General features: G+C 35.3%; 1 pseudogene; it reads right to left on the reverse strand.

Moving 5' to 3' along the window:
* Nucleotides 1–443: 443 nt before the first annotated feature.
* Nucleotides 444–7,851, reverse strand: LOC127164421 (gastrula zinc finger protein XlCGF8.2DB-like; annotated as a pseudogene).
* Between the last annotated feature and the right edge of the window lie 2,454 nt (nt 7,852–10,305).

Below are 10,305 nucleotides of genomic sequence, written 5' to 3' on the forward strand. Positions count from 1 at the left end.
ACTTTTTAAGCACAAAAGCTCATGTAGCACAAGCTCTGAGATGCACATTCACAACGCTATGTACTATTGAATCAGGTTGAAAGGTCGTGCAGAACGTAGGCGGAACTACAGACCCAGTGTTCACAAAGCTGGGTCAAAGCAAAGACTAAGGAAGTGCAAGTAAGTCAAACACTGTTTACAAACAAAAAGGTACAACGATGTCAGAAGATTCTGAAGTTGTAGGAGAAAATGAGATGGAGTTTTTCGCAATACTCTACATTTTTGAGCCAAAGTACACAGACGATGAACTCGATTCATAGCGTCGTGGACGCGCATCCCAGAGCCTGTGCTACACGAGCGTTTGTGCTTAAAAGTGTTAAATTTATTTAAAAAAAAAAAAAAAAAAGATAGATCTTTTGCTAAATAAGACCCTTCTTCCTCGGCTGGGATCGTTTAGAGCCCTTTGAAAAACGAAATTTTGGAAGTTCAAAATTGGGGCACCAATGAAGTCCATTATATGAAGAAAAATCCTGAAATGTTTTCCTCAAAAACCATAATTTCTTAACATCTGAAGACAGAAAGACATGAACATCTTGTATGACAAGGGGGTGAGTAAATTATTTGTAAATTGTTGTTCTGGAAGTGGACTTTAAACTAAAAAAAAAAGTGATTTATTCATGGGAAACTCTTTCCACGCTGACATCTAAAACGGTTTCTTTCTTGAGTGAGTTCTCATGTGGTAATTAAGGGTCACTTGACGTCTGAAACACTTTCCACACTGGGCACATGTAAACGGCTTCTTTCCAGTGTGAATGTCCATGTGAGTCTTAAGAGATCCTTTTCGTGAGAAGCTCTTTCCACACAGTTTGCAGGTGTGAGGGTTTTCTCCAGTGTGACTGCTCATATGGGAATCAAGGGATTGTTTATGTCTAAAACTCATTCTGCACTGAGAGCATGTGTAAGGTTTCTCTCCAGTGTGAACTCTCATGTGAGTCTTGAAGCTTACTTTGTGAGCGAAACTTTTTCCACACTGCTGACATATAAAACAATCATCTCTTGAGTGAATTCTCATGTGGGAATTAAGGGTGTCTTTATGCGTGAAACTCTTTCCACACTGCTCACATGTGAACGGCTTCTCTCCGGTGTGAATTCTCATGTGGGATTGAAGGGCTTTTTTTTGTTTAAAACTCTGTCCACATTGAGGGCAGGTGAAAGGTCTCTCTCCTGTGTGAATTCTCATGTGGCTTTTAAGGTTCCCTGTTTGATTGAAACTCTTTCCACACTGTTGGACATGTGAAAGGTTTTTCTCCGGTGTGAATTCTCATGTGGACTTTAAGGTTTCGATGATTGCTGAAACACTTTCCACATTGACAGCAGGTGTTAGATTTGGTCTTCTGGGCTCTTTTTCGTGAAGACGTCTTTTCAATCTTTATGGTTATTTTTTCAGTTATAAAATCATGATGTTCCTCATACTGATGCTTCTCCTCTAGTTCATTCAGTTCTTGACTCTCCTCTTTCAGTGACTTCAGGTCTGCAGTTAAAAAAGCAAATACTTGTTACACCCACACTGAAATATTGACAATAACATACTATTTTTTATTAAAACTGTACTATTCTGTTAAAAAAAAGAACAATGCAATATCACTGTATTTGGGAATGTGAAGAAGTTCAGAATTTTTGGAAAGGTGTGAAAGGAATGATAGAAAAGATCCTTGATGTTAACATATCACTGTCACCTTTAATCTTTTTATTTCATTTATATCCTAAGGAGACCAAGTTAAAAAAGACGGAGCATATGTTTATAAATATATGTATTTTTCAAGCGAAAACGGCTTATTTCTTTAAATTGGAAAAGTATATGTGCACCAAATATAGGTCGTTGGCTGAAAGAGATGGTAACAAACATGTCAATGGAAAAGATAACTTATATATTAAAAATAAATACATACTTTTTGGAGATTGGGGACCTTTCGAATTGTTTTTAAAATGTGGTGGAGCTGGAAATGTGTTGATAGAAGACTAAGAAAAGAGGTGATATTGTATATTAATGTAAAATACTGAGAAGCCTTTTGTTTTGTTTTGTTTGTTTGTTTGTTGGTTTATGTTGTATCTGGTACATGGAAATTTGTACATACACGTGTATAGTTAAAATGCAATAAAAAGGAATAAAAAAAAAAAACAATGCAATAGGGTTGAATTTAGGTGGTGATTTAGATTAAATGCTAAAGAGCAAGAACACAAAACATATACTGATCACAGCAAAATCTCCCATGTTAAATGAACACTGATCAAAGATTACCAACCCAAACACGCCTTAACAGGAGTGAATCTTAAATTATTGTCTCATATTCTGGTCATATTCATATTCAAGTTCTGATATTCTAGTATTATTTTTAATATACAGCATTTGGATTTATTTTGATTCATTATTATCACAACAACTTGTTGACTGTTTTTTTTTCTTGCAAGGGCCGTATGTATAAAGATGCTCAGATTAAAATTTTAGTCTTAAGTCTGTCAAAATGATAAGAATGATGTCATTTTACTCTTAATTCTAGACTTAAGATTAAGAGTGATTCATAAAGGTTCCTGAGTGTTAAGACTAGGTCTCAGGTCTCTAAATTATTTAAGAGAGCTGGAGAGGTCTCCTAGCCTAATTAGGAGTAACAAGATGGCAACAAAAAGGAGGAGACAAACACTTTCCAAGATATGACGTATTGGAGTTTTATGATGATATGGAACTGATAAAACAATACAAACTTTATCATCAAGATTATATATATATATAAAATAAAAAAAAAAAAATGTTTTTCATAACTGACCAAGTGAGAAATTTAATAACTTCTTCCACTGTAAAAATCAATGTTCTAACTGCAGAAATTAAAGTAGTAATTACCTTTTTTCGCTGAAAAAAATGAAAAATGCAGCAATGTACCAGTGATGACACAGTAAGCAGGGTCTTAAAAATTGTGACACTAACCCCCACCAAACACAACAGTGACCAAAAGTGATGTGTGGAGGGGTTTAATGACCTCACATTTCACTTAGAACATCAAAATATGAAAAAACAAAACAAAAAAAAAAAACACATAGGTCAGTGTTGGTACGTGCTTTCAATTGAAAGCTAAAACAGTCGCTAGATGTAGCTGATGAAGATGAGGTCATAATGGTGATGTATCACTGATCTATATAAATCTAAATATATCTAAATACAGTTTGTCCAAGAAATCCTTTTTTTGTTTGTTTGTTTTTCTAGGCTTTGAATAAAGTCTCAAAAGAAGTGAGGTCACTAAACATTTATCACTAAATTGGCAACATTAACAGACTACAACATAATCAGTTAATCAATTAACATTTAGTTGGTCCTCTCCTGCTTTTGCATGTGATCATAATTTATTTGTGTGACAGCATGGCCAAAAATTATTACCGCACAATTTGCCGTGTTTCATTGCATTATTATCAGAAATAAAACAATTGACTTCAAGCAAATATGCTTACAAAATCAGTAACACATTTTTTTCTCTTGGCCACTAATGTATGGCAGTTCATTGACTGACCATCAAACCATGTTGCAAAAACAAGCCACTTTAATAAGGATTGTGGGCTTTCTTGGAGTTATTGGAGCTGTTGATGAAACTCATGTTCTAACTATAAAGGAGGAGACACGCCAATAGAAAAAGATTTCAAAACATCAGTAATAATTTGTGATAATTTTGCACAGTGCAAAGCATTTTTAAAATTTTCCCTTCAGTCAACACTTCAGAATAAGCCTTAGACTTTACTGAAAGCTTTTAGCTTCTTTATAAAAGTCTCCTACTCTTAGAAAATACCTACTTTTTACTAAGAATTTTTTTAAACTTAAGTCTAAGTTTAAGACTATTCTTAAGAGCATTTCTGAGAAGTTTTATACATACAGGCCCTGGCAACACAAGTAAGTAAACACTTGTACCTCTTACTTTGTAATTTCTCGCACAGTGCATACAGAAGAGAGACGCGTCCTTGATGCACATTTAAATATGTCATTAATGACAGGTTGTTCAGGTTGGTTCCATACACAGTGCGCAGAATTTATGCATTTGTCACTACGTGCATTTTCCAGGAGTTGGCTGACACAGTTCAGTCACGTGTGTACAGAACAAGAGTAGTGTTACTGGATCATAGCACTGCATTCGACACCATAGACCACAAAATTCCTTTGAATAGACTTAAACATTATGTTAACATCAAACTGCATTGCTATTGTTCAAATTGTACTTTTCTGACCGTCATCAATGAAGAGGCATCATCTCTGTCATGCCTGTGGGCCACAACTGTGTAGCTGCTGGTGCAGTGATAATCTGTTTGTTAATAACATAATACATGCATGTGTGCTGTTGTTAGCTAGAAAGAGATATCTACAAGAGACAAAGTTAAATTGATGGTTCTAGATTTAATTATTTTAACTGAGATGAGTTTCGTGAACACAAAGTGTTTGAGAAGTGTTTCTACTGTTATTAATTGTATTTTAAGAAATATTTTAATGCTTATAGTGTTATTAAAGGGACCCCAGGACATCCAAGATGTAGGTGACTTTGTTTCCTCAGTAGAACACAAACAAAGATTTTTAACTCAAACCATTGGAGTCTGTCAGTCATATAATGGCAGTCAATAGCTACCGAATTTTTGAGAAAAAAAAAAAACGTACACAAACAAAACTGAATTAAACCTTGTGACTCGTGACGGTGCACTGATGTCTTAAGACACGAAACGATCAGTTTGTGCGAGAAACTGAACAGTATATATATCATTTTTTACCTTTGATTCACCGCTATGTCCTACTGTCCTGAGCGCATGCACAGCATCTGGCACGTGACATGTGTACGCGCTCTCACGTATTATACACAAGCACCGGAAGCAATCTGAGAGTGCACAGAGAGGGAAGTCAACCACTAAAGAAAACTTGCTTTTACTAAATCACAACTATCTTATTAGTTAATTTTCATAAGGGCAACTTTACAAATAAAAAGGACACATACAATGATCTTGTTCACATACTTCTGTTCGATGTGAAAAAACCATAGGCACAGCTGATTATATCAGTCGTACGTAATCCCCTCCTGGGTCTCTAAAATCATCAGGGGAAAAATCGCTGCAAGGCCTTTACAGTTTTAGTATGTTTATGGGTGTGTTGATATCCAGCTGAAGAGTAAGCAACAATAACTTCAGACGATCAGGCTCAGAGGTTTGGGATCAGGCTCAGAAGTTGTCCTACTGTCCTGAGTTAGGCTGAGTTAGTTAGCAGTGAATCAGAGGTAAAAAAGAAAAAAAAAAAAAAGAATACCGATCGTTTTGTGTCTTAGGACATCAGTGTATTGTCACGAGTCGCAGGGTTTAATTTGGTTTTGTCTGTGCATGTTTTTTTTAGTCTGAAAGATTTGGTAGCCATTGGCTGCCATTATATGACTGACAAACTGCAACGGTTTGAGTTAAAAATCTTACTTTGTGTTCTACTGAAGAAACAAAGTCACCTACATCTTGGATGCTCTGGGGGTAAGCAGATAAACATTAAATTTTCATTTTTGGGTGAACTATATATATATAAAAAAATATAAAAAAAAATATATATATATATATATATTTAGTGGAGTCAAATAAGTCTGCAGTACTAATATTCTCAGCACTAACAGTAACTGGGCAAACACTGTGCTGTCTGCTCTTGAATCACTCTCACTCAGTGTTGTCAAGTCAATGGATTTCCTGTGGAAACACTGTCTTTAACACTGTTGCCGCAGGTTGTTTTTGATGTCCGCGGGTTGAATCGACACCAATAACATCATATTTATCCCCAGAAATGCAACTTACCAGGGGAACCCTGACAAAAAAACATGCATTTTATCCCCCAGAACGTCGCATTTCAAGGACCCCCTCTTTGAAATGTGATAGGGTTAGTTTTGAGTAGCACATGGGCGGGTTGTGTTGTGAAAACCTGGAAGTCCTGCTCTCACTGTACTTTGACGTCCTACACTGATTGGTCTGTTCAGTGCCACTTCAAGTCTAAAGCCCAAAGTATACTTCAATTTTGCGTGTACACTAGTTCATGCACACTATCAAATGGAAAATACTTTGAAAGTACCTCAACATTAATTTAAATGCTTGCCATAACACTACATAATTATAATTTTATGGATTAATAACAAACCTGTTTCAATAATTAGGCATTTCTTCTTTTTTAAGTGAACAGGTAAAAAAAATCTACTTGCTACTTGAGAATGTTTTTCCATTTACTGTTCTTTGATTTTATACAGCCAATTTACATTATTGAAGACCCTGTCTGTGCACAAATAAAATAAAGAGATTGCAAAATTATATTTAAGAATGATTTAATTACACTTCAATGAATGTTGTGGGGTCAGTTGTCTATTCAAGAGTAAATTGTACATATATATATATATACACGTGTTGCAGCATTGTGGGTGAGTGTGTGACAGATGTGGCTTTATTTTAATAAAAAATTTTCTTTCTAATACAAGCAGTCTCTGAGAAACTAAATTAAATGCAAAAAGTGTTGCATCCGTCCCCACTCTTCCCTATCATTCATTTCTGAAGAGCTGGACATTTGAACAAAAATCAGATGAATGAGTTCAATGAAAGAGAAAACTTTGAGAATGAAAACCAACCTGTTTGTTCCTCAGTATCTTCCTGTTTGACTCTGAATGCTTCTTCAATCTTCATGTCTTCACTCTCCTCTTTAATAAATGCCATCTTCATAATAGTGTCACATGGATCTTAGTTGATTTTACTAGGAATATTTCTGCGTTTTTAAGATGAGAATAATAAACAGAAAGAAAAACGAATGGAAATTACATAGTCAGCACACTAGTAAGCGAGTCAGAGTGATGGACTTATTACAATTTATATATGATATTTAATAACTTTGATCAACACTTACAGTTGGCCGCATGCATTAAACGTTGCATTTACACTGTTTTGATCAGCAGATGTCGTCAGCGTGTTAAGATTCGAGCGCTTTGAATCACTGAATCGTTTTGAGAAGCAATTGATTCAATAGACTCGGAGTTTCGAAAAACTCGGTTTCTACATCACTACTCGCCAATGACCGAATTAATGTTTATACTAAAACTGATTCACGATATACAGAGCGAAGTGAGCGCACCTTTTCTGTTACTAATGTGCGGATGCGCTTTACTCACACAATATAGTGTTCATTAATGTTAGTTAAAGTATTACAATGTCAAATTCAATTTCAAATTCAAGTTGTAAGTCTCGTTTAAAAAACACAAATCACCTTAATAGTTTGTAACGATTTAAACACCTTAAATATTTAAAAACACAAACCTTTCAGCCGAATCACAACAAACGCAGGAGCGCGGCGCAGCCTTGTGACGTCACACCTCAAACCAAAAGAAAAGTTCTGTTCACACGCTGCTGTCCCAAATAACACCAGTGCCTAGAAATGTATACAAATTTGGTGTATTGTTCTAATATTAAAACCCAGCAAACAGGGGACGTCCCCCGGACGTTACGAACGTCGGTTTAGGTCCGCAGTACGTCCGCTTTGTAACGTTCGCTGGCGGACGTTCGGACGACGTCCGTATTTGGTCCGCTTTATAACGTTCACTGTCGAACGTTTAAGGACGTCCGGATTTGGTCCGCTTTGTAACGTTCGCTGACGGACGTTCTGAGGACGTTCACTTACGTCCGCATTTGGTTCTCTTTTTAACGTTCGTTGACGGACATTCGGAGGACATTCGGCCGAACCAGTTTGCAAACATCCCTGTTTCGTCTCTTATCATTTCCATAACAACACTTGAAAAATCCAGTCGCCCATGCTTGGACTTTACCTGACACCTTGCAACTCAGAGTTCATTAAATTAAAGACAATAATAAAAAAATAATAAACCCATATTGGATTTTAAAGGATATTTCCTTAAAACAAAATCCCTTTTTTAACTGTGATAATGGAATGAAAAATAGAAAGATTGGCATTATTTTTATTATTATTATTATATACTATAGTATAAACTATATATTTTAATTCGTGGCAAAATAAATAATTTATGCAAAAGAAAAAGTAACTGTAATTATCAAATCACGAGTCTGTTTCAGCATTTCGACATCAAAAACAAGATACACTTCAATAATGTAATTGAACCTAGGCTACAATCAGGCCCTATGTATTCCCCATACATAAATAAAATAAGGTTGAATCCCTGAAGAGTGATGAATGCAGCCAAGGAAAACATGAAGAATAGAAAAGAAAGTGGAAAATAACACAGGTAAGACAAATAAATCTGTTCTTACTTTTTAATATTTACATAGGCTATCAAGCTGTTGGTAAGCTGACAAGACAATAGTTATTAAGGAAAATTACTTTTTTTTTAGTTATTGCATTTACGACTGTTATGCAGCGCAAAAATAAAAGTGTAAAAGCCAATCAAATGAGCTCGTGATCGAGTGACGTCACTTAGGGTACGCGCATGTATCCACGGCAACGCTGAGCTGCTGAGTGACAGTTAACGGTCATGGTGATTTCCCCAGATATGGCCTTGAGTTTTCGCTTTTGTCCGGTCGAAAAGGTATTTACACTTTTATACTTGTAGACATTAAGTACCGTAACCACTATTTATATTTATATTTATACCACTATTTACCAATATTTACGTTTTATGAAAAGTTTACCTTTTAAAACGTTTGCTGAGGCTGTCCGTCGTGTAAGGCTGCTGGCCGTTAGCCTAAACACTTTTGAAGCTAACGTTAGCACCCATATAGAAATGTGATACATATATATATATAAATATATGTGAACATATCTGTACATATTTGTAAGAACACTGTTTGAATGGCCTTTTATTTATTTATTTATTTAATTTTTTATTTTTTTTACTTTTTACAGAGTTATGAAACTATTTCATCATATAGATTATATAAAATCATATTTAAAAGTCGCTGTTTGGATTTTAATGGGCAGATACTTAAGAGTCTATGAATGGATCATTAGCAAAATCGCGGTGTTAAAATCCTGGCGTTAAGGACTTTCAGAGTAAAGATTTAAACTTGTTGTGATGAACACTAGTTAGTGTAAATACGGCCTTTCATCCGTATTAGTCACATCCGGGACATTTGCTCGTGTGCGCGCCTCACCCATTTGGAATATTTTTCACAGAGGCCATTTTCTTCCCTCGCGATGTGGAGCATATGAGGACGGGAAACAACGGAATAAAGTGTTTAATCTTACGCACAAAATGTGTTTTGTAATATAATATCGTTTTATAATGATATTAATGGGCTGTATGCCGCTAAACCTTTCTCAAATATATATTTTTTTTTCTACTCGCGATGCGGAACAGACGAGAGCTGTGTACTCCTGAACTTCTTCCCAGAGAGATAACGCTATTTCCTTTCGCTGGCAATGCGGGGCAGACAGGGCATAGGAGACACCGGAAGTAAGTGTTTTACCTCAATTGCGATATGTGTTTTATAAGATATTATTACTTTATGACGATATTAACGTTACGCAGTGCTTTTAACAGGGAAACGTAAGAAGTAAGTGTTTTACCTCATTTAACATATATATTTTATAGCTGTATGCTTCTAAACCAACATAAACGTTTCTTACAGATCTCATTTGCATTACAGTGCTAACGTAGAGGTCATTTTTAACAGGGAAAGTAAGTGTTTATAACGTCATATGGATTTGTAGCGAAATTTATGTATTTAAACTGTTCCTCAGAGCAATATTTTCTTTCACTCACGATGCAGTGGACAGAGAAGTTGGTTTTATCAAGGAAAACACAGAAAGTAAGTGTTTTACTTCATTTACTTGTAATATTACTTTATGATGATATTAATACGCTGTGTGCACCTAAACTTTTCTCATAGATCTGAATTGCTATGCAGTGCTGACGTGGAGGTTGCTTTTAACAGGGAAACACTTGAAGTAAGTGTTTTGTCTCATTTAAAATTTGTATTTTATAACTTCATATGGATTTATAGTGATATTTATGTGCTGTGCTCTCCTGAACTTTTTCTCAGAGAGATATTTTCTTTCAATCACAACACAGAGCAGACAGGAAAGTTGGTTATATCAAGGAAAAGCCAAAAGTAACTGTTTTACTTTATTTACATAATGTGTAATATTACTTTATGATGATATTAATATGCTGTGTGCACCTAAACATTTCTCATAGATATTAATTTCTATGCAGTGCTGACATGAAGGTCGCTATAACAGTTTCTACAATATTTAAGGTTTGTTGCTAGTCGCAGGGGAGCTGAGGGGAAAAGTAAAACAACGTTACACAACCTTCATAATTTAGCATCCTTTTG

The sequence above is a fragment of the Labeo rohita genome, chromosome 4, assembly GCF_022985175.1.
Source record: "Labeo rohita strain BAU-BD-2019 chromosome 4, IGBB_LRoh.1.0, whole genome shotgun sequence".
NCBI classification, from domain to species: domain Eukaryota; kingdom Metazoa; phylum Chordata; class Actinopteri; order Cypriniformes; family Cyprinidae; genus Labeo; species Labeo rohita.